The 22,838-nt window shown below is 32.0% G+C and overlaps 1 protein-coding gene across 2 annotated transcripts in view; it reads right to left on the minus strand.

Annotated features, from left to right (window-relative positions):
- The window catches only part of CALCRL (calcitonin receptor like receptor), a 103,858-nt gene that overhangs the window by 80,378 nt on the left and 642 nt on the right, over positions 1-22,838 (minus strand). The window contains exon 2 of one of the 2 annotated variants that reach the window (XM_077154388.1): positions 6,297-6,364. The exons of the other annotated variant lie outside the window; for it this stretch is intronic. The gene's annotated coding sequence lies outside the window, so the exon portion shown is untranslated. The remainder of the gene's footprint in view (positions 1-6,296; positions 6,365-22,838) is intronic. 2 annotated transcript variants of the gene reach the window in all.

The raw sequence follows: 22,838 nt of genomic DNA on the forward strand, positions 1-22,838 counted from the left end.
TGGTGGATGTAGGATTTAAACCCAAGCAGTTTGAATTTAGTCTATGCTCCAGACCAAAACACAATAAATTAGAAACTTTGACACCTAATTCTTAAACACAAAAATAAAATTATTTTAGAAATATATACTTGAATGAGATGAAGGAAGCAGAGAACTCATATGCCCTATTCAAAGGAGATTTGGCAAACATTAATGTATCCATTTTCCTCTTATTTGTAATGGGAGATTTTTATACCCTGCAGAAATGCACTATAATAAGATTCAGGATGAGTGAAAGAATGTGTGTGTGTGTGTATGTGTAAAGAAGGAAAACGATAATTGTGTAAGGTGAGATGGAAAAGCAAAACTGGCCTGAAGCTGGGACTTTAGCAGTTTTCTAAAGCAGATCAGTTTTAGGAAGGGGTTAAAAAGGAGCCTCAGCATCTGAAAATTGACTGCTGTAAAACAAACTGTTCTTGTCTAACCCTTAAGAGTAGTCACAACCCAATTTGTAGATCCTGAGGAAAGTATAAACCTTCAAGGATAAAATTTAATTCTATGAAAACTAAAATGTAGAACCATTACACTGGACAATGTAGACAGAAAGATGAATAATACATAAATCCTATTTTAATATACAGTAAATATGAAAAGAGACAAATTAGAAGTAAATATTTTATGAAAGTTCATTTGTTTCTACACTTATAACAAGCTTCCTATTAAGTTACAATGAATTTATTTCTAGCTCATTACATATTAAATAATTGTTATCTTAACATTGGCATCAGAATTCCTTTTAAGGAAAGGACTTTCATTTTTGTTAAATACATTAAAATCCAACTAGCATGGAGCAGGCTCTTGTTCATGAATATATTCAAAATGCAATACCTATTTAGTAAATTATCTTAGACAACTGTGCAAGATTCTGAGATACCATCCAAGCAATTTTCTCTTCCTCTCTTCAAGTAAGAAAAAAAAAAAGAATAACATTTCTATGTGGATAAAAGGGAGATAGAAATTATAGCACCAATAGAATATAATATCTCTATGTAAACAAAACTCTGGGGTCTCTAGATATTATCATATCTCTAAATAACAAATTTTCTTTTAAAAAGCTAGCTTCAGATTTTTAGTCGTATTTATTGTTTGCTAGCGTGACAAAGCATCAACTTAATCAAATTGGTTGCACTGCATTAGAGTCAATCTCTAAATATTCTACAACTAAAACCCTGGTTATTTGCTTCCACATTTCTGGAGAAAGTAAATTTGGATCACTTTATATATTACCAGTAGAAGGAACCTTTCTATGTTTTCCATAGCACCCACCAAACAAACATCCTTATTAAAAATGTGTGTGTACTTTTCTGTCATCCCAGTAAGATATTAAAGTGCCTTACCTGCACCCAGCATAGTCCTTGCCACTGCCAGTTACTTACAAATGATTTGTTATGAAAATAAGTATTTACTATTGCTATAAGAAAAATTAAAAATATATTAATTAATAGAAATTAATACTATCTCCAATTATGAAAGGAAAAAGAAATTGTAAAACATTTTATTGCCAATTAACTTCTTGCCATGGGTGATTATAAAGCAATAAAAATTATATGAATTTCAAATACTGTAAACTTTGAAATCACCTTTATATACTCGTTAAATCTATCAATAGCGATGTAAGCTAAAATGCTATTCGTTTTCAAAGTACTTTTTAGAACCTGTATGTTTATTTAAAATATGTTACATTTATGGACCATCTGCTTTGGAGACCTTCTCAGAAGACAATGATAGATTGATGATTTGTTAATTTGAGGGCAAAGATTAAGCCATAGCATTAAGAGGATGTTAACTTCCCTTCATATAGTTATGGTGACTGGAGTCACAGTGATGTTAACTATTGCAATGCCAACGTAAATGACAAATGTACAAAGAAAAGTTCCTCTCCTGTTATGCTGAACTCATTTTGTAGAATCCATAATGTCTATTTGAGTTATATTTATTGGAAACACTGCTCATTACACAGCAACACAGAAAAGTTATTTCCAGATACTTTTTTTGGAAAGTACATCATTTGATTCTTTAAAAACTATAGTTTCTAGGTCATTAATTATATTTTCTATTCAGATAATAGTATACCTGTTTTAAACTGCAAACAGTAAAACACTGTGCTAAAATTTTCAAAGGATGGTAAGAAAACTGTTCATGAATTTGATACATTAAGCACATTTCAAAACACTAATGGCAGAATTTTTCTGGAGTGAATTAATACCAGTGAATTTCTATAACATAGTGGGAGGTATGAGGAGTAGTACAAGAGATTTAAAGTAGTTCTTGTTTACAGATACTTCTTTACTGTAGCTGGGGGATAGGAAACATGCACATGAAAAATTAAAGAACAGAAGACAGGATGTGAAATGTACTGCAAAGTGAGACAGATACTGTTAAGTGATGAGCCAAAGTGACCAGGAAGAGGAGGAAGAGGTAGAATTAAGAAGGAATTTAAAGTTAATTTCAGGCAACCTTCAATTACATTTTTCAGATTCAGTTTAATCTCCAATTATACAGATGTGGCAACCAAACTCTGATCTATTTATGGTGCTTGCCTGCATCAAAAGCTTAGCAAGGAGGGATGTGATGACAAACTAGGCTGGTCCCCAGAGGCCAAATCTTCTCAATTACATACCAACACCCTCCTTGTTCCTTGTTTTCTCTGACCTTTGTAGCCAATGAGATAGGTTTACCAAGTCACCTACGATTTGGAGAATTACATGTGATCTCGGAGTAAATCAACACACTCTTGGGAGTTCTTTTAAACACACACACATACAGACACACACAAGCTCGCGCACAAAATCACAAATAAAAATTAAGTACAGGACCGTGGAAAGGCCCTTTGCAAGTAAGAATCCCTGAAGCCTAAGTTTCATTAGCTTAAGAGAAAATCTACCTTTTTCTTCAGGTTTACCTTAATTTACTTTCCACTGTTCTAAAGCAATTGATTTGCTCCTGATTCTCTGAACAAATGATATTGTTTGCTGGGAAAACTTTCCTCCTGCACCACTGTGAAAGTCTTATCCAACTTTCAAGAAAGGGGTCCCCTCCCCTGCCTGTCTAAAGCCTTTTTTGAGGAAAAATGTACAATTCTTTTGACAGATCTAAAGTAAATTTTTAATAAAGAGATGTTTTTTATTTTTAGATGGGAAACTTAAAATTATGAAGATGCTTCATTGTCCCTAAAATAATCTATAAATTTAATGCAATCAAGGTAATAGCCAAGCAATTCTAAAGTTCATTTGAACAAACAAGCAACAACAGCAACACAAAAATGGATCCTAGAATACAAAACAATTCAGTTAATAGTAAATTTTGAATTTCAAGTAAATAGTAGAAAGGATGGACTTTATAATGAAAACTGCTGATATAACTCTCCATTCATTGTGTGGGAAATTTTTATATCCAAAATTCAACTTCAGTTAAGGTTCAAATGTGAAAATGAACCTACTAAATTATTAGAAATGTTTGAGTGAATATTTTTACTATCGTGGAGTCAGACCTTTCCACAAGATTATTAAACTTTAGTGATAACTAGAAGCATATCCCTCCATTGCCAAAATTGTCAAGCTAGAGGCATTGCTCTTATTTTTTTCTCTTTCCCACCTGTTACACATCGGTCAAGTTCCAGAGTCTGCTGAATATATTCCATAAAACAATGCAAAAAATTCAATGTCAGAGGAAATGAACAATTACAAATCATATAACCTGTTACAAAGAACACCAGATGATATTTGATTTCTGCCTCTTATCTCTAGTTCGGGGTAGTTACAGTCAGATTCCAGGATCCCAGCATTGGAAAGGGTCTGAGAAGTCATAGTTTAACCTTCTTCTTTAACAGATATGTAGGGTAGGAGTTCAGGAGGATTTATTGATTTGCTTTATATTTCTGAGTAGAGGTGGATAAACTAGGACTAGGAATTTTCTCTCCTATATCTTAGTTCCATGCTCGATTTAATAGGTTAAAACCAAACCATATATGATTCAAACTAATATGACAGCAAATTGCAATCTGGTTCTCAGATTTTTAATCTCCCCAGAAATGAGTTTTCAACCTCATTCTTACTGGAATTTAAGTTCATTTCCCTTTAAACTGTCACTATTAAAAATGAAATAAAAATAATTAGCTTCTCACAAACAATCTTACAGGTACTATGAGCTCAAGTAAATGAAGCAAAACCACTTTAAGTTTGGACCTTTCATTTTCACCTCACTTGCAACTTATCTTCTTCAAACTCTCAAATATATATTTAGTAAGTTGGAAAGACTTTTAGAAAGAATCTTGTCAAATCATCTTAATTTCCACCTAAAAACATGACCAATGCACACAGATAGTGGATAACAGAAACCAGTTCTTTCTAGTGAGTGAATATTCTTTCATGTTATTCTCTTATCTCACTAAGCAAAATCCAGTCCACATAAGAATGTTCAGGAAGAAAAATCCAGCTGTCAGATAGAAGGCATTCTGAGTTTGCAAACCTTGCTCTAATGAATAGTGACTCATATGAAATGTATTGTACAAAGGAAACTGACACATAAAAGGATTGAAGAACAATGATGAGTTTCCAAAGGCATGTTGTGGGACCAAGAACAATTATAGAGGGTCTATTTTTGGGTCAAGCAGTATTTTTGGGAATTTAAAAATCACTGCTTAGGTACAGACGAAGAAATTATGTCACCCAGTTTTGAAGTTAAGATAAAATAAGTTTTGAATTTAAGATAAAATAATTTATCTGAATGATCATATTATGCTGTTATAGTTTATTAGGATGACACATAATTTAATTTTTAAATACTTTTCAATGTAAAAGTATCTTAATTTTCTAGGGAAAAGTACGGTGAGATGTAATTGTACAGTTCACATGTTATTTGACCTAGTACTGTATGCTAAATGTAAATAAGAAGACGCATCCATTTGCAAAGTAATGTCTGTGTATATGTGTGTTTAGATGTGAAAATCTTCCTAGGAGGTAATTTCATAATTAAGAAGGCAAGGGTATTAATATATGCCTTCAATTTCAGCACAGAATATTAAACATTAGGTCTCGTGATCACATTGAACCATTTCTTTTTTCACAGACAACATGTTTCTCATTTCTTTCACAAATCTTCCAACATTACTTTCTAGTAGCACGGCCATGTCATGTGAATATCACAACTCACGAATCATGAGATTTAGGAAACATTGGCTCCTTTGAGCCCATTAGGGACAAAGAAAGAAGGGCAGGATTTTGCAAAGTTCCAAAATCTCTTAAGTTCCCAAGTGTCATCTTTTTGTACTACATGTTTCCATATACCACATTCTTCATGATTTTTCTTCAGAAATTCATGCTCTTCTGGATTCAAGTGAATAAGCTATATGGCTTTTCCAGAGCTCAAAACAATCTTTGACCGCTTATCTCAATTGTGATGAACTGACCTTTCTACTCTCTTCCATTAGCACTCTCAAACCATGTTTTTCCATCATGTGCAAATGACTCCAAAGAATATAGGTGATTACTTCTTAGATACAAAAGAAAGGTCTGACAATTTATTTGAACATTGGTTATCCTTTATATACTAACGTTCCTTAAGTTTCCAGTTAATGCCCAGGATTGAAATTGAAACTGCTTTGCCAGGGAGTTCTAAAAATAACAGCAGGAGCTGATAAAATTTTTTAAATTGTCCTCCCTCATTTTCCTGTTCTCTTATTTATTAATCATGTGTTCTCTTATGTTCCAATAATGGGAAAGTTTTAAATCTCTTTATAAGCAAATGAGAGTGACTATGTGAATCAGTAAACAAAGAACCATACAGAGTTCTACATTCCTCTGTAGGATAAAGGAATTTTAAACAACCAGCCTAGGCCTGTTATTTTATAACATTAAAATAATTCCTCATCATATATATATACCTATACACATATATGTTTTGCCACAAACGTTATTATATGATTATATGTGATATCCATGACTCATCTCACTAAATCTATAAGACATTCAAATTAATTTAAGGTTCCATCTACTCAAGGGAACAAGAATATTGGAGCTAAATCCACATGCCAAGGTCCCAAGGAAATTATTTCAGAAATTTGACAGATAATTATAATTTCCATCTTTATCAGTGTTTTGTTGTAATGCCTTTCTCCAAGGATTTCTTTTATATAGAAGTTAAATATTCTATAAAATCTCTTTCTTTTATTAACCAATGCATATTGTCTTTGGTTTTGTTAGTAATACAACTTATTATTTCATTATGTCAAGAATGTTCTTTTGTAATGTATGCAATACCTGAAAGTAGGGACATCCAAAGTTTTAACAGGTGGCAGCACAAGAAGTTGGTATGTCATCGTAGGACCCTGGATGACAAGAGAACATTCCTGTGAATTTAATATTATTAGTGGATGGTGGGATTTTACAGAACTTAATAATTTAAATTTATATACCAGTGTGTTTCTTTGCTAAAATTATTAATGTATATGATTAAATGTTGCATAATAGTGGGTAGTTGAGAGCAGGCACATTTAATTCAGGTTGTCACCATGCTAACTTGAAAATAATCAAAAACTTGGTTCTATCTTAATAATAGAGGATACAAGGGGCACATGGTGGAGGCAGATGATCCTTCTTGTTCAAGAGCTTAGCACTGGAAAGAGGTGAAATCTAGGTATGCCAGGCTGTAGGATAAGACAGTCCATCCCCTCATGTAGCTTATATTGTAGTGGAGAAAATAAACAATAAGCAAATAAATCTTATATAAAATTAGGAGGTAATGAATGCTATGAAGAAAAATAAAGCCAGCTAAGGGAGTAGATGATGTATCCTACACAGAATAGTCAGAGAACACCTCTACCAGGTGGTGGCATTTAAGTAGTAACCTGTAGTAAAGGAGCAAGTCCTAAAATGTTCAGGAGATGGGTGTTCCCAGATCGGATGAGATGGTCAGTGGTTATAAGTTGGGAACATCTTGGCTGTTTCAATGAACAGAAAGAGGGTCAATGTAATGAAAGCAGAATGAATGAGGAGGCAAGAGTGGTCAGGGACCTGGTCAAAGAGAGAGTCAGAAGCTAGATTTTTCTAGTAAGATTTAACTTTATTTAAAATATAGGAAGTTACTGAGCGTTTATGTTCAAAAACTGCTAACCCTTATGGATCATGGATTTGGTGCTACTGCAAATAATCTCTGAGTTTATTGCCAAGCATTTTTATGAAATCAGTTGGGATCTCTATGTAAAAACTCAAAAGTATTAAGAAAGCTTATTATTAAAAGTGATATCTGCAAACAAATTTTTGTTAACCAAAAATGGTTTTGAGTATTTGTATACCTTCATATTTTTCTAACTTATTATGTATCAGTAAAAATTGTCTAATATATTTTATAATTAGGATCATGATCTTGGCATTCTAAAGAGATGTATATTTGTACATTAACTGAAACTCTATATATTTAGAACCTGGATTTTCTGCATTCTATTTTGGAGAAAAGTAAATTATTTTCAGTCTCAGTCTTTATTAGCATGTATATGGAATTCAGAAGGTTTAAAGCTTAAGTTTATTTGGAGCACTTTCCAAACTCTCTAGAAAATGCCACTCAAATTATAAATGACCATAAAGTGTTTTTTTGTTTTTTCTGCCTGGGTCTAGAAATTTCATTTTTCATCACAGATTAAAATGCTATGAGACAATATTTCCACCCTTTTGATGATTTGGAACAAGTAGACTACACAAATATAAATGGTTACTTCTGACTATCAGAACATTCTTTAAATCTTGGTTAGTCAATGTGTTGCAAATAATAATAAAATAGCACAGTGTATGCACTTGCATGTAATGCTACCACTTTCCTTCAAAAGAATATCAATATCTGCAAGACAAAACTGTGTACTAAAAACAGATTAATGCCTAAGAAGAGAGGGTACAAAGAAAATAATTTGATGCCCTAATGAAAAAGATAACACCTAAATAAAGCAACAAAAAAAGAGCGCTAATTTTGGTCAAGCAGCATGATTGGTTGAAGGACCTGGAAAGTAAAATAAAAATCCTGATAACCTAGAAAAGAAATAAAGCAAATAATAATAATATGAAAATTCTCTTGATGTAAAGTTGCCATGGTGGTATACAACAAAATGAAAGGAATAAAGGCAAACTTAAGTGTATTTATAATGAGGAAGTCAGAACCCTGAAAAAAATATGTAGGCTAAATTCAGCTAATGGCTATAAAGACAATGAAGTGGCTTCCAAAATGAATGTATAAGACACTAATCCCAATGTCTTCTATGATGTTTTTCCATGTAAGGAATAATTTTTACAACAGTAGCAAGAAAGACACTATCACTTTCAGGAGATTTGTGGGTTCTATCAATTATATTCTATGCTGAGCAGATGAAAAATGAAAAAGCACACACACAAATCTGAGTGGATTTTTCCCTCCCCCTTTATTTTCACAAGAGATTAATAGGTTATGATTCCAGGTTCTGTCAATGTATGTTCTTGTTCATGATAAATACTATTCATAAATTACCAGTTTTAAAAGCAATAAACAGGGAGGTGCAATAGTGGCTTAGTGGCAGAATTCTTGCCTGCTATGCTGGAGACCCATGATTCCTGGAGCCGGCCCATGCAAAAAAAAGCAATAAACCATATTCCTTCTTTTCCCTAAGTCACCTTACCAAAAAGAGATAGTTAGTCCTTTTCTCAAATAATTATAAGCACATATTGGCTTGACTGTAATTTTACTATATTAAGTCACTGCCATCCAATTAGAAACAAATGTTTCAGAGAAAAAAATTCATTTAACATACAAAATTTGCTGTGATTCACAATGATGGAAATACAAATTAAAACCACAATGAGATACTATGTTACACCCACCAGACTGACGAAAATTTAAGAAGTCTGACAGTAATACAAAGTTTGGAAAGGATGTGGTGCAATGGAAATACTCATGCATTGTTGGTGGGAGTATAAATTTGTGCAAACACTTTGAATTGTGAGGACTCTATAATCCTGCTCCTTAATACATTCTGTAAAGAAACTCAGAAACATATATATCAGGAGATATGTTGTAAAAAATGTTCATGGCTTCATTGTTAGTTAAAGCCAAAACCTGGAAGCAATACAAATCTCTCCCAACAGTACAATGGATAAATACATTGTGATACAGCCATACAAGGGAAACTGCAACAGTGAAAGGAAGCACAGCTATAGACACAGACAATGATGGCTCTCAGACATATAATGCTGTATGAAAGCAGTAAGTCACCAAAGAATGTATTCAGAACATTTCTGCTTTCAAAAAAGCAAAAATATAAAGAGTTAAACTAAATGATATATTTCCAATAAACACATACATATGTGGTAAAGCCATAAAGAGAAGGGAATGATTATTACAAATTTAGCATAATAGTTTACTTCTGGGAATGTATGTATGACTCAAACAGGGAGGAGCACATGTTAGTCTTCAAAGCTGGATTCTAAACAGATGGATTTTTATTTCATTATGAATATTTAAAGAGCACATTTACACTATATATAATCTTCTAAGTGTATGAGATATTAAAAATTAGAAAATGTTTTTGTAGAATCGTATGCCAATTATGGAATCATGTATTTGTTGTGGACCTAGGGATCAAAATATACAAAAATGCCCAAAGGAGACTGAGATTTACCAGCAGGTCAGACTCAGTGAACCCTCCACTTAAAAGTAGACTTTTTGTACTGACCATTTGGGTCCAAGCCTTAGAGCCTGAGACAGAGATTTCTACCCAGGAGGTGGTGTTTGCTTTTCACAACTTCTTCATAAGCAATCCTGAACTCCTAGCAGAAGGAATACCCCATATTTAACACTCAACCCTATTCCCCAAACAAAAGATCTGATAAATTTTTCCCACCCTAAATTTTAAACAAAGCAGCTGGAAAACATTTGTGCACCAGGTTTTTGTCCATTGGCCTTAAAACCAAAGCAGCTCTGCATTTTAACTGATGGGATTCAGTGCTGACATTTTATTTCCTAAACTTCTCTGCAAATGAAATGTCTTATTGAGCCATTTTATTTCCTTTCATAGCCTCTCTCTTTTCCTCTCTTTATTCTGTTCACTTCCCTTTTCATTTTCTGGTTTCTTTTGTTTCCCAATTTCATCACTCACGCTAGTTTTATATCAGTCTGTTCATTCAATAAACTATAGTTACTAAGTACACTTTTACTGTCATATATGCCTATTGTTTTGTGTGTGTGTGTGTGTGTGTGTGTGTCGATGGGGTTGGGGGGGTGGTGTCTCAACCTTGTCTGTTCTCCTGGTTAGCCTTTCATTCACTAATCTTGTTCATTTCATTTCTACTTTCATGAACTGTTGGGTAAATTGCCAAACCCTTCATATTGCCATCTGCCGAAAGGATGGTAATGAGACCTGTAACAAAATGTGGTGATCTGGATTTACTCCATAGAAGCAAAGTTTTGAGTGTGTAAAATTTTTAAATAAAATGTTTTAAACACGTGATACATGGAGAGCTTGAAAGCACATGCAGTCCTTTAAATACATCTGAGGTGAGGATCTAGTGAGCAGTAGGAATTATTTAAAATAGGACTTATCAGAGAATGGTTAGTAATCTTTGTCTTTGGTCCAGGTCATGGATTGCAAAATTTAAGGTCATATATCATGCTGTGGGCTAGTTACATCTCTGGTGTCACCATCAATGTCTTGGCATAAAGATATATAACACTCAAGGTGATCCAACAAATATAAAAGCTGTATATATCCAACAAATATAAAAATATAAATAGTCCTACTAAAACAGTTACGAGTCTAATGCTATAGTCTAAAATCCAATATGCAATGGAGAACAAATTATAATAATTAGCAAAACTATTTAAAATTTATAGCATTTTTTACACATGATTCAATATCAATTATTCAGATTTCAAAACTGTCTTTCCTCACCCTACAAGTAGCATTCAATTGTGAAATGTACTCAGGAATATCTGATGCTTCTGCTGAATCTAGATGAGAGTGAACAAATATTTTGGCACTGCCTCTTTTTTTTTAACAGGAGTACAGAAAATATCCATTTATCTTTGTTGGGACCCAAGTAAGTAAAACCAGCCTGAGAAAGAGTGAAGGGTCTCTACTCACAGTGAAAAATTAGTCATGTCACTTAAGTACAAAATACTTGAAATGAAAATTCTCTCACACCTTCTATTGTGGCCTTTATTTATGGAGTCTATCTTTAAATAACTTTTTCAGTATTTCATCAAGTTCATCAAGATTAGAAAAACCATCTTTCTAAAATTAATGTTTGTCCCAAGTCTATTTTATAATTTTTAAAAATATTTTAAGGTACATGGTACAAAGAAAATGTTTTGTTGAATCTAGGGTTATTTTGCTATATATAAATATACTAGAAATAATCTGAATGTAGACAACCCCTAAAATAATATATAGCTTTTCTTAGGATTTTATTATTGTTTATGTTTAGGACTTTGCTTAGGATTTATATTGCGTTACACTATTCAATAAGGACCACAACAATAAATTCAGAAAGCTTGAGAAGTAGAATAAAAGAACAGGAAAGGATGTCAGTAAGAAGAAACCATTTTAGAATGCAATACTGTAGGAGTCAATAAGGGGGAGGGGATAAGGAGTATGGGATGTTTGGTTTTCTTTTTATTTTTCTGGATAAATACAACTGTTCTTAGATTGACCATGGTGATGAATGCACAATCATGTGATGATACTGTGAACCACTGATTGTATACTTTGGATGGATTGTATGGTCTGTGAATATATCTCAATAAAATTATATTTGGAAAAAAAAAGGAAACCATTTGACAATTTTATTATGTTTTGAGCAATACTTCATTTAGGACAGGGAGTTGTTTAATCCAAACAAGTTTGTTGCTTATAGTTTAAAATCCAGTCAATTGTGTCATTAAAAAATATGTTGAGGTAGCAGTAAAATTACAACTGACAGATTTTATACATGTATTTTCTCTGAAAACTATAACATCTTTGAGGAATCAGGTTATTTTTCTCAATAAAAATTATTTTTGTTTTTCTAAATTTCCTAAATTTTCTTTTGGGCTCAGAAGAAAATAAAAACTCAATTGTGATATCATTAGGTAGAATTAGTGACAATGTTGCTTTAAAAAAAAAAAAGTCAGCTATATGAGTCCCAAACACATTGGGAATTTAAGTTAGAAAAAAAAGTTGCATTGTTATAACTTGTGTGCTGTATCAGTTCAAAAGATATATTTTGTAAAGATCCATCATGCAGCTCTCAAATCATGATTTAATCACAAATGCATTTATATATATACATACATTTCAATTGATATATAGTTTATATTATATAAATATATATTATATATAATTATATATGTGTATGTGTGTGTAAAATAGTTTTTTGGCTCTCTGATTAGAAAACTACCAGAGCTATGCAATGATGAAAGACTATTGACAGTTTACATTCTTTTTAAATTTTTCTTTAAATATTTATAAAACAACACAAAAGTCTGATAAATTATAGATGAACAAATGTGTAACTCATCACTTATACAACAGAGGTATAAATTTTTCAGCAAATAAACAGAATTTGTATTTTACCAGACATGCTTTTTTATAAGTGATTGAATTCAATCTCATTGTTTTGTTTTTGCTTTAACTCTTACCGAACCTTTAGTGCTTTTCTCCAGAAAGGCACTAAGTACTGGATTAAGCTTTTGTTGGGAGGCAACACTTGGCACATTTGCCAGTTTCAACAAGAAATTTCTGCCAATTTCAGCCTTTGTTTTGCCATTTGGGAAAGTGCTTTAACGTTTTGTGTAAAAATACTGGGCAGTCTTCACATTTCCCCTAGTTTGATAGGTTACTCCTTGGAGTTGAGTGAAACCTGAATGCTAAGAACATGCTGAAAGCATCTTAATTTATTTTCCTTTACAAAAACAGTGAAGGGATAAATATTAGGTTGACCTAAGAATAATAAAATGGTAATTAGTTTCTGAACATTTTCTCTTTGGCAATGTGCTCTATTTCTAATACCTTTACAGTTTCAGCTCTGGCATCTATTGTATACTGCGTACAAAATCACATAAAATCAATATACAGTTATCTGTGAACCGGAAATTGTTTTAAAGGAAAATTAATTCATTTATTTAATCATTTTTTTCATCAATTTTTAAGAACCTAGTATATGCCAGGCACTTACCTAAGGGCTAAGGATATAATAGTGAAAAACAACAACAGAAATCCTTGCATATGTTATTGGGACAGAAAATCAACAATAATATGGCAATATATAAATTATGGTAGATCCTTTATTTAGGTGACTATTGTTATGGAAAAAACTTAAAACAGGCTACAAAAGATGAAGATGGGTAAGAAGGTTCAGGTTGTGCAAGTATATGTTGTGATTTTAAATAGTGGCCAAGTAGGCCCCAAAAATGTTGGCATTTGAACAAAGACAGGATGGGTAAGAGAGTTAGGATAATGAATATTTGAGAGAAGAGTTTTGCATGATCATTAAAAAAACCTACAAATAATTTTTAATCTTCATTTAGATAATACTTATACCTTATTTGTCTCCAAAAGTATTTTCTTGAGCCATAAATGGATTGGTCATAAGTCAGCTTAATAGAGAATTAATACTGGACATTTGATTTTAGCAAAAAAAATAAACCATCATCATGATTTGGAACTGTGCAATTCTGAATAACATCTTCTAAAAAAGCCCATTCCTGTGAGTATGAACTCTTATACATAGGACCATAGGACCTTCCTTTTGATGAGGTTACTTGGTGAAGTAACCCAGCTAACTCAGGGTGGGCCTTAATCCTATTACAGAAAGCCATATGGGGAAGGCACAGTGAAGATAAAAACCACAGGGAGCAGCCAGCAGCTGGAAATCAATGGAACCAAGAAGCCAAAAGAGGCTACCATATGCATTAACATGTTAGAGAAAAATCAAGGAGCAAGGATCACTGGCAGCTCGCCCCAGAAAACTATAGTCTTCTGGGAGAAAGCATCACCATGATGATACCTTGATTTTGAACTTCTCCTTATCTCAGAACTATGAACCAATACATCCCTGTTGTTTAAACCAACCCATTGCATGGTATTTGCTTTGGCAGCCAGGGAACTAAAAGGGTCACTAATGATGAAAACCTAACACTCAGTGTTGCGAAGAGCCACAGTGAACTAAACATCTGGATTGTTCTGGATCAGGGTCTCAGTAATTGGGGAAATGCAGAACAAGTAAGTTTTAAAATTTCATCTCCTTAAATTTGTTGCCAGTTGATGTCAGAAGTTCTAGCAAAAAGTAAACTTGCCTGATGTGAAGGACTCAACAAAAAGAAGAAGCAATACTAAAATCTGGAATTTAGGAAGTACAGTTCCCAATATAAAACAGATGAGCACTTTTTTCATATTCAGATTCTGTATAGTGATGCATATGTGATGAACAACAGAGAGAAGACATGATAAACTTAGAAATTTTCTCAGTTAATTCATTCAAATAAGTCCTTCCTCATTGGTTTTTATTATAATCTACCAATAGAGTAATATAATCTCCTACCAATAAAGCAAAATAATGCATAATTTTAGTTCTTTATTGCCTATAATAAGGTTAGTTTTATTCCAAGTAGTTTTTCAAATTGGAAGTGGTATACTATGATATACTATGATAAAGCTCCAGACATAAAAGCTCAAGTATTGCATAACATTGTATAACTATCTCTGGAAAGAAAAGGTAGACCATCCTTGAGATCTAAACTGTTTTTAGCATTCAGGAGCAAGTGTTGCCTAAGTGCAAAAATCTTTTTTTTTTTTTAACCACATGCCATTTCAAGACCTATGCCATAGTAAGATATAATGAAACCTTCTGAAGGTACATGAACTGCAGTCCCCTAATTCTAAAGTAGTAATCCATTAGCTAGATTTATTTAACTTATTCAGGGCTCTAGCTTGGGAAACTGCATGTAATATTAAAGGTTTTGAACATGTTGTCTTTTATGTTGAGATAATTGAGATCTTGTAACATCTGACTCTGTGAACAAATTCAACTTGTAGGGCTAATCTGAAAAATTACCACATTATGATAATACTATATGTGAATTTTTCTAGGGATATTTGAGTTATACCAACACTCAGAGGTAAACTGTTAATTTATGTAAATTTATTTTGAAGAAACTTGGCTGGAATCTTGTTCATTATATATGAACATATATTAATTTTATGAATTTAAAAACCTTAGTAAATTTCTTCTGATAAATTTAGAAATGATATCAGGGAACATAACATTTAAATCCTTTTGGAAAGTAAGTAATTAAGGAAGTTAACTATCATGAGGAATTCAATTAATTAAAAATTAAACAATGTTAAGGAACATCATTTTATGATTTTCACCCTGTCAGTTTGTTCTAGTGTTTATCATAACTTATATCTCATTTTAAAGGCCTTGATGTTCAAATTAACAAAACATTCTTCAAACCCTCATTCTTAAGACTATCAAAACTACATTCTGGGAAGATTTTGGAGGAACTGTGAAGAGAATGATGGAAAAAAAAAAAACTACATTCTTTTCATCCTAAAAATTATCAATTTCTGATACACATCCATAACATTTACAGTGGAATCAGGTACAAGATTGCTCGGTTAAAGTATGAAAAGTCAAAAGTTTTATGAGAAGTGTTTGAAAAGTGATTTTCCAGAATATTTTAGCCAAGGAACATACAATTGTAACCTCTGTAAAGTCCATTAGATTGCTCTTTATTTGGGGTTGTTCTGTTACTTCATTTCTAACCCAGTATTTCCCAAATATAATACATATACACAGAAGTGCCTGATTTAACAGACTTTGTCACTTTAGAAAATACCTAGTTAAAACATTGAGCCCCAATTTTGTGAAATGATGAAAAATACAATGGCATGAGCAGTGTGGATTTAGAGTTCATACTTTGATCAGCATTGTCTTTGTATCGTACTGAGGTGCAGGTGAAGTTGTCCAGATAAGGGGGCCTGTCTTACTTACCTTTAACACCTAGCATAGGGCCTGATGTATCATAAGTGCTCTTTAAATGGAATGTCCTTCAGTTTAATCACAGCATCTCCTAATAGCAATAATTGCATAGTCGTATGAATTAAAATGTAACTGTTCCCTAGTGGGATTAAACTTTGGTATGAATAGAAATCAGAATGGTTTCTTCCCAAAATAAAATATACTGCAATGATAATAGATTTTTATTTGGTTAGAGGAAGAACAATTTTGGAAGGTCCTATGTGGATGATGACCTCCTGACCATCTGACACCAGAATGTAGTTAATGGGCATTGGTTCAGAGGACAGTGAGGGTTAGGCAGGTGAAGGTAAGAGAAATAAGTGGAAAGAAAGGGTTGCAGAAATGGAGATGAGAAAATACCAACTGCAGCATTTACATACTGTGTAGTTTTTTTCTAGAACCCTGCTATTTTTATGTTCTCTGGTTGATGGAAGCAATCTTACAGGTCATTTGTTTTTAAGTGCTGTCACTTAATATATGATCTAAAAATTATCTGAGCTGGCTGAGAATAAATTACCTCATTCTAAAAGAATGATTCTCATTTATATTAATCAGAACACAGGGTCTTAAACTGAGTCCAAACTTCTAAAGGATCTATCAAAAAGTGGAGATCCCATAAATCCCCTTTAAATATATGCAAAATGTGACTCCTGGAGAAATTGTTCATAGTTTCATTACATACTCAATATGAGCTATGCTACATAAAATATATAAAACCAAAAACTTAGAATAAATTATTTCAAGCATGAAAGCAAAAAGTTTTCACTATTCCATAGCATATGTACTCTTTCTTTATATTTTTGATATGTAAAGCTAAGAGAATATAGGTTTGTGCCGTTAGGCAGTTTCTAGAAGTCCCTGCAATAAAGACATTTAAAAAAAACAAAATAGCCCCCCAAATTTGGAATGCTACAGATTAAGTTCAATTTTCTCTTTCTTAATGTTCTTTTCATTTTGAGCTTCTGCATCTATTATAGTAAAATTTCTCTACAGACATCCAAATTTGTCACCAGCGTAGTATTTTCCACAAAAATCACATAAATAACCCAAGTAGTTTTATTGTTATTATCTATCAGAAGATTTTAAGTTTAAATTTGGTGGATCATTATTCTTATTAGACTTTGTGAAACATTAGTAATGAGAGGTCTAATAATATACAATAGACAATAATATAACAGAAAACATTTAGGATTTAGAATCACTGTAGACCTAGTTTAAAGTCATAGCTTTGTCAATGATGATTGTGTGACTCTTCCTAAATCCTCAAATTCTATAGAAATGGTATTTCAAATATCAATTTTTTAGGTTTTGGCATGCATTATATAATGGAAAAATTGTGATTACTCTAAAAGCTAGTTACAAATCACGTGTTCACTCTTCTGATTTTATAAAGAGGTTGCATTCTTATAAGTCTGTGCGTATGTTGGTTATTTGCAATTAACTTTCTCATAAGAACAAAATATGTCCTTAGTCCTGTTCACTTAGGATGATCACTAAAATTTGTTAATAGCCACTAAACACCAAATGCTGTGCTCTAAGTACTGCTCATGTATTATTTCAGGTATTCTCCACAACACTATAAAACAGATGATTTTATCGCCTCCATTTTATAGATGAGAAAAGGGAACTAATAAGTGGTGAATTTTGTGTTCATAGGTAAGTGATCTGAATCTAAAGTCCATTAAACTGCACTTTAGTAATATAACTTATATTGCAGCTCTGCTCTTTCAGCTACTTTAAATAATCCATCTTTATTGCAATGGACAAGAAAGAAAGTAGGAACAAGAGACATTATTTAAAAAGACAATCTTGCTGAACACGTAAACACATGGTTATCCTGGGAACCTAAGCTTGTTTACTCCATTGTTGTTTCAATACTGACAAATTCTGCACTTTAACCTAAAGTTTTGAGAACAGAGTTCACTTGCAGGAGGGACCTATCAGACACTAGCCACCTGGAAAGGAAAACAGGGTGGTTAAAAGCTTGAGCTCTGCACCTAGCTAGATAATCAGGATTCAATTCTTGCCTCTGCCCCTTAGTAGCGATATGACCCATATGACCTTGGGAAAGCTACTGAGAAGCTCTGTGCCTAACTAATCTTTGTAGTTTATCATCTACAAACAAGGATAATAATATTTCCTAGGGTTGTTCGGATAATTTCATGAATTAATATGTGAATAATTAATAAATATATGGCACATGGCAAAACCTCAAAAAAGAGTCAGCTGAATAACCTTGCAGCAAGAAGCCACCTCTTAAAAAGACTTCTTTTTGTTAGTGCAATGTGCAAAGTCTCCTACCACAGCAGGGAAAGGTGGACTTTTATACCTTAGGTGAAGAAAGATGTTACACAACTACTTATTCCTCAGGGATACTGAGATATATACATCTAAGTTGCTGTTTCATCTAATGATGTCTAGGACCAATGGGTAAAGCTGACGATAAAAAACATATGCTTGACAAGTTCCAAGATATTATAGTTAGTTAACTAGGAGCCTAAGGGAATTATATTCAATGTCCTCAAAATTTAGCAATGTCCTATAACCTCTTAAAACCCCTATGCTATATACGACACGAATATTGTCTAAGATGAATCCTTTCCAGACAATTGCTTTCAAACAATTATACCTAAATTTCTAAGACAGAAATACATAATGCCTTAGCTAATTATATATTGGCATGTTTTAAAAAAGACAAACAAAAATTTTCATTGAAAGTGAATTTAGATTGATTAATAACATTAAATGTGTCGTTCTAACATTGGGTGTTCATTAACTAAGCTCAAGTTTGCCTCAACTTGAATAGAGAAATGACTATAGGCTTCTACAAATTTTACGCCATTTTAACATTTTTTAATTAAAAGAAAATTTCCATGTTAAGGCAAGTGAAACTCTGCTGGGAATTTGGCTCCATCCAACAACGTTATAAAATCTAGAGCTATAGCCTCAATACCATAGAAGTTAGTTTATTTTGTTTGGTTTCTGTTGGGTTAGGTTAGTTTTGGGTTTTGTCCTCTTAATTGGTAATAAGGTAAGAAAGATATACATTAATTAAAACTGTGAAGGAATAACAAAATAAACCTTGTTTTACATTTTAAAATTAAATACATTATTTTGACTATTCTTCAAACAATGATACTTTAGTTTGTTAGTTTTTCATGACACTGTTTCTTTTAAGTAAACAATTCATTTAAGAGAAAATATGGAAGAAACGTGCATTCTAATTTAAATATTTGCAATTATTTGCAATTTATTATCTGATAATAATACTAGTGACCTAGTTGAGTATGGACTGCAACTGAGTTAAAAGCAAGTGATTATATTTTGTTTTATTTCACAATAGAAAATAATTACTTTATTGTGTTTTTCAATATTAATCAAATATTTCTTTTTTCTAAAATAATTTATTAAATTACAAAATAAATCAATTTGATTTTAAGTTTTCTCAAATATGGCAAAATGCAGAGCTTAGCTGACCTAATTTGGCTTAATGAATAATATCATAATCCCAACTAGACATGAAAAAATAATAATTTGGTTTTATTTATTTTCTCTATCTAAACTGGATTTGCAAAAAAATGTATAAAAGTGTATTTCTTATTTTTAAAATATATTTATTTTCCCTTGGGAGCCTTCACTTAAATAGGTTTTCTGATTTAATTATTGTATATCTGATCTGTATGTTCAGATATATCCATTAAATGTATTCTATTTTTTTTTTTATCTTTAGAGAAGTTAAGACCACACATCTTCAAAGTAATATACCAACATATAGGTAGGTGAAGGTAGGAAAATTATCCCAGATACTTATAGTTGAAAAATTGCTGCTGATGAAAGCATTTGGGCAAGGTTGGTTGTCTGTATGAATTCAGTGAGTAAATGATTGAGATATATGTTTACTATGCAGAACTAGCATTTTTGGTAAGTGTTGATTTTTTTTTGCGTCTATCTGCATCAGAACATTTTCAGATATTAGATGAGAAGAGTTCTATAAATAATTTGGTAGTGAAACATAGAAGTACTTTGAGAGAAAGAAGGCTCTTTTCTGAGAAAATATGAATGTTTATAGTTCATTCAGACACAGAGATATGTCTCAAATGGCTTTGTACTGATTGTTCATTTGAAGTGTAATCTCTGAAATTCTGATTGAGTCAAGAACTAAGACATGCTACAAACTTGAATATTTGAGAGTTTTTCATTAACACCATTGCAATGGCACTGCTTATGTTTATAGGTGAAAGCTTCTCATAATCCTAAACAAATATATGATAAGGAGGGAGTGAAGCTGAAGACTTTGAGTCATTCTCTTTGACAAGTGTTTGTTGTCTGAAAAGTTGACACCAAAATCATTGTGTCTCTAAAAATAAAATTATTTTTCAAATGGTATTCAAGTTCATATGTGGAGTATGAAATAAGTTTTATTTGGAGAATACATATTTTGACCCCTTAAAATTTGTTTTGTTAATTTTCCTAATAAGGTCAAGGGGACCCTTAAAAATTCAGTTACCAACAAATTTTAATGATATAGAGAGCAAAGTGATAGCAAAATATTGTTATAATGGTTGCACATATGATCTTAATTAGAATATTATGAATATCTTAAATATGTGATAATGTGATTGATATTCAGCTCATTTTTATGTATTTATCAAAGAGCTTTCCCACTTTATCAAAAGCTTATATGATATTTTTGTCTTAATATTTTGAATTTGTTGTTGAAATTAATTGCTGGTATTCATGAAAATAATGCCATAACATACACAGGCAAATGTAAAGGTTCTTATAAATATACCACGGTGTTGACTCCATTTAAACCTCATCAAATTTAGGAAGCATCAGGGAGTAAAGCACATACATCTGGACCATTCATTTAAAACAATTTTTAAAATTGCAGATCTAGCTCTTATTTCTGTTTACTTTTGTTATTCCTAGTTTTTCAAAAAGAATAAATACTTTGATTATTTTAAAAATGTATATATTTTAACCTAATAAGGTATATTTGGGCATGTGCTAACTAACATATATTAAGAAAAAAAGAGAGGCTGCATCAATTTAAGATAATTGAATATTTTGGGTAAAACACATTTCAGCTCACACTGTTCATGTGATATCTCAATTCTGTTTAATTATAGATACTAAGTATTGGTTGTTGATTTAGTGCCTTGATTTTATGATGCTATAGGGAAATATCATCTATAAAAGTAAGTTCATTTTTTATGACTAAACGCACAGATATTCTGATATTCTCTTATAATTAAAGGAGACAAATTTAGAATATAATAATACCAAATTTTTACTTCAAAAGTCCAGTTATTTACTCAAATTATATGTCTTTGCCTAATGACCCTCATTGCCTAGTGTTTCTCAGTGGTATTTTTGGAAAATCAGGATTTAAAACCATATTATTAGTACAGTTCTGAATATTTAATTATGTAATCATGGAGTCTTTTGGCTAGCAATTAAATAAAAATTAGAGAAGTGGTAGGAGTTCCTTATTATAAAATATATTAACTTGATATAACATATAATTCTAAAAAATAATCTAAATTAAGATAAAATTATTTTTAATTTGTTCCAAAACCATGGCATTGCTTTAGGCATTTAAACACGTTCTTTCCATTTCCCCTCCCAGATATCTAATGGCTACTTACAAATCTCATTCTAAAATCCCTTTTCCCATTTCCACACATATTGAGGGAACATAATATAATTAAAGATTGAAATGAAATAGGAAATCAGCCGCAATATTTTTAAAGTATCTCAAGTGTAAGGCTATTTTAAGTTTCCATTATATTGTATTTCCAGCGGAAAATTACTAAGGACTTACTCAGGATGATTTTCTAGCCAAGTGTTGCTGCGCCAGATTATGGGTAAGTAAATATAGGATGCTCCCATTGAAGGATGTTGCGCACAGTATAATTTCATTTAGGTAAGAAAATAAATTAATTATAAATTGTGTCAGTCATTTTAATTTGAACCCAAATCTGACAAATTTGCAACAGATTTGTGATATCTCTATACCAACAACTAATTTAGTAAACACGACTTTCTTAAATTGTTCAGGACAGTCTGTACTGTTGGAAGGAGCATTACAGATGCTTTATCTCAACATTTTGGTGAGTTTTGTTGTGGGAATTCTTTTTTATATATACTTTAATTTCTTTGTGGAATGTTCTGATACACTCATTTGCGACACCTCTGTTATGTTTCTCTAGCCCTACATATCTTGATATCACACTCTTCCCCCAAGAACTTTCAAAAGAAGACCAACAGGTTGAAGAAACACCAACTATTAGCTAAAGAAATTAAGATTGATATATATTACTGTCTGTACATTTTTTTTCAACCTTAGCTCTAGTTTTCCTTTGAAGCCCACCCCAAGACCCAAAACAAAAGAAACAATTCAGGGTTAGCAAAAGAGAGCCATAATCACATCTGACCACAATGAACAATGAAAATTCCATTAATTCAGTAGTTAGAGATACATGTGTACATAGAGTCAAAAGACAAATAGAAGGCAAATATAATGAATCCACCAGTGATTACTTTCAACTATCCCTTATATTCAGTCACACAGTGAGTGATATTCCCAGACCCCAAATAGTTATTCTTTTATCCTTTTCTTAGAATATCAATTCTATGGAAAGAAAAAAATTCTTCAATGTTTTCCAGCTGTTAGAAGAAAGCTTAGCAAATAATAGGGCTAATTTAAAAAGGCATTGCTCCCTGATAAAGATATTTGTTCAGAAGTATACCTTTTGATCCATTTTAGATTTTAAGTATTGC

The sequence above is a fragment of the Tamandua tetradactyla genome, chromosome 3 (assembly GCF_023851605.1).
Source record: "Tamandua tetradactyla isolate mTamTet1 chromosome 3, mTamTet1.pri, whole genome shotgun sequence".
In the NCBI taxonomy this organism is placed as follows: Eukaryota; Metazoa; Chordata; class Mammalia; order Pilosa; family Myrmecophagidae; genus Tamandua; species Tamandua tetradactyla.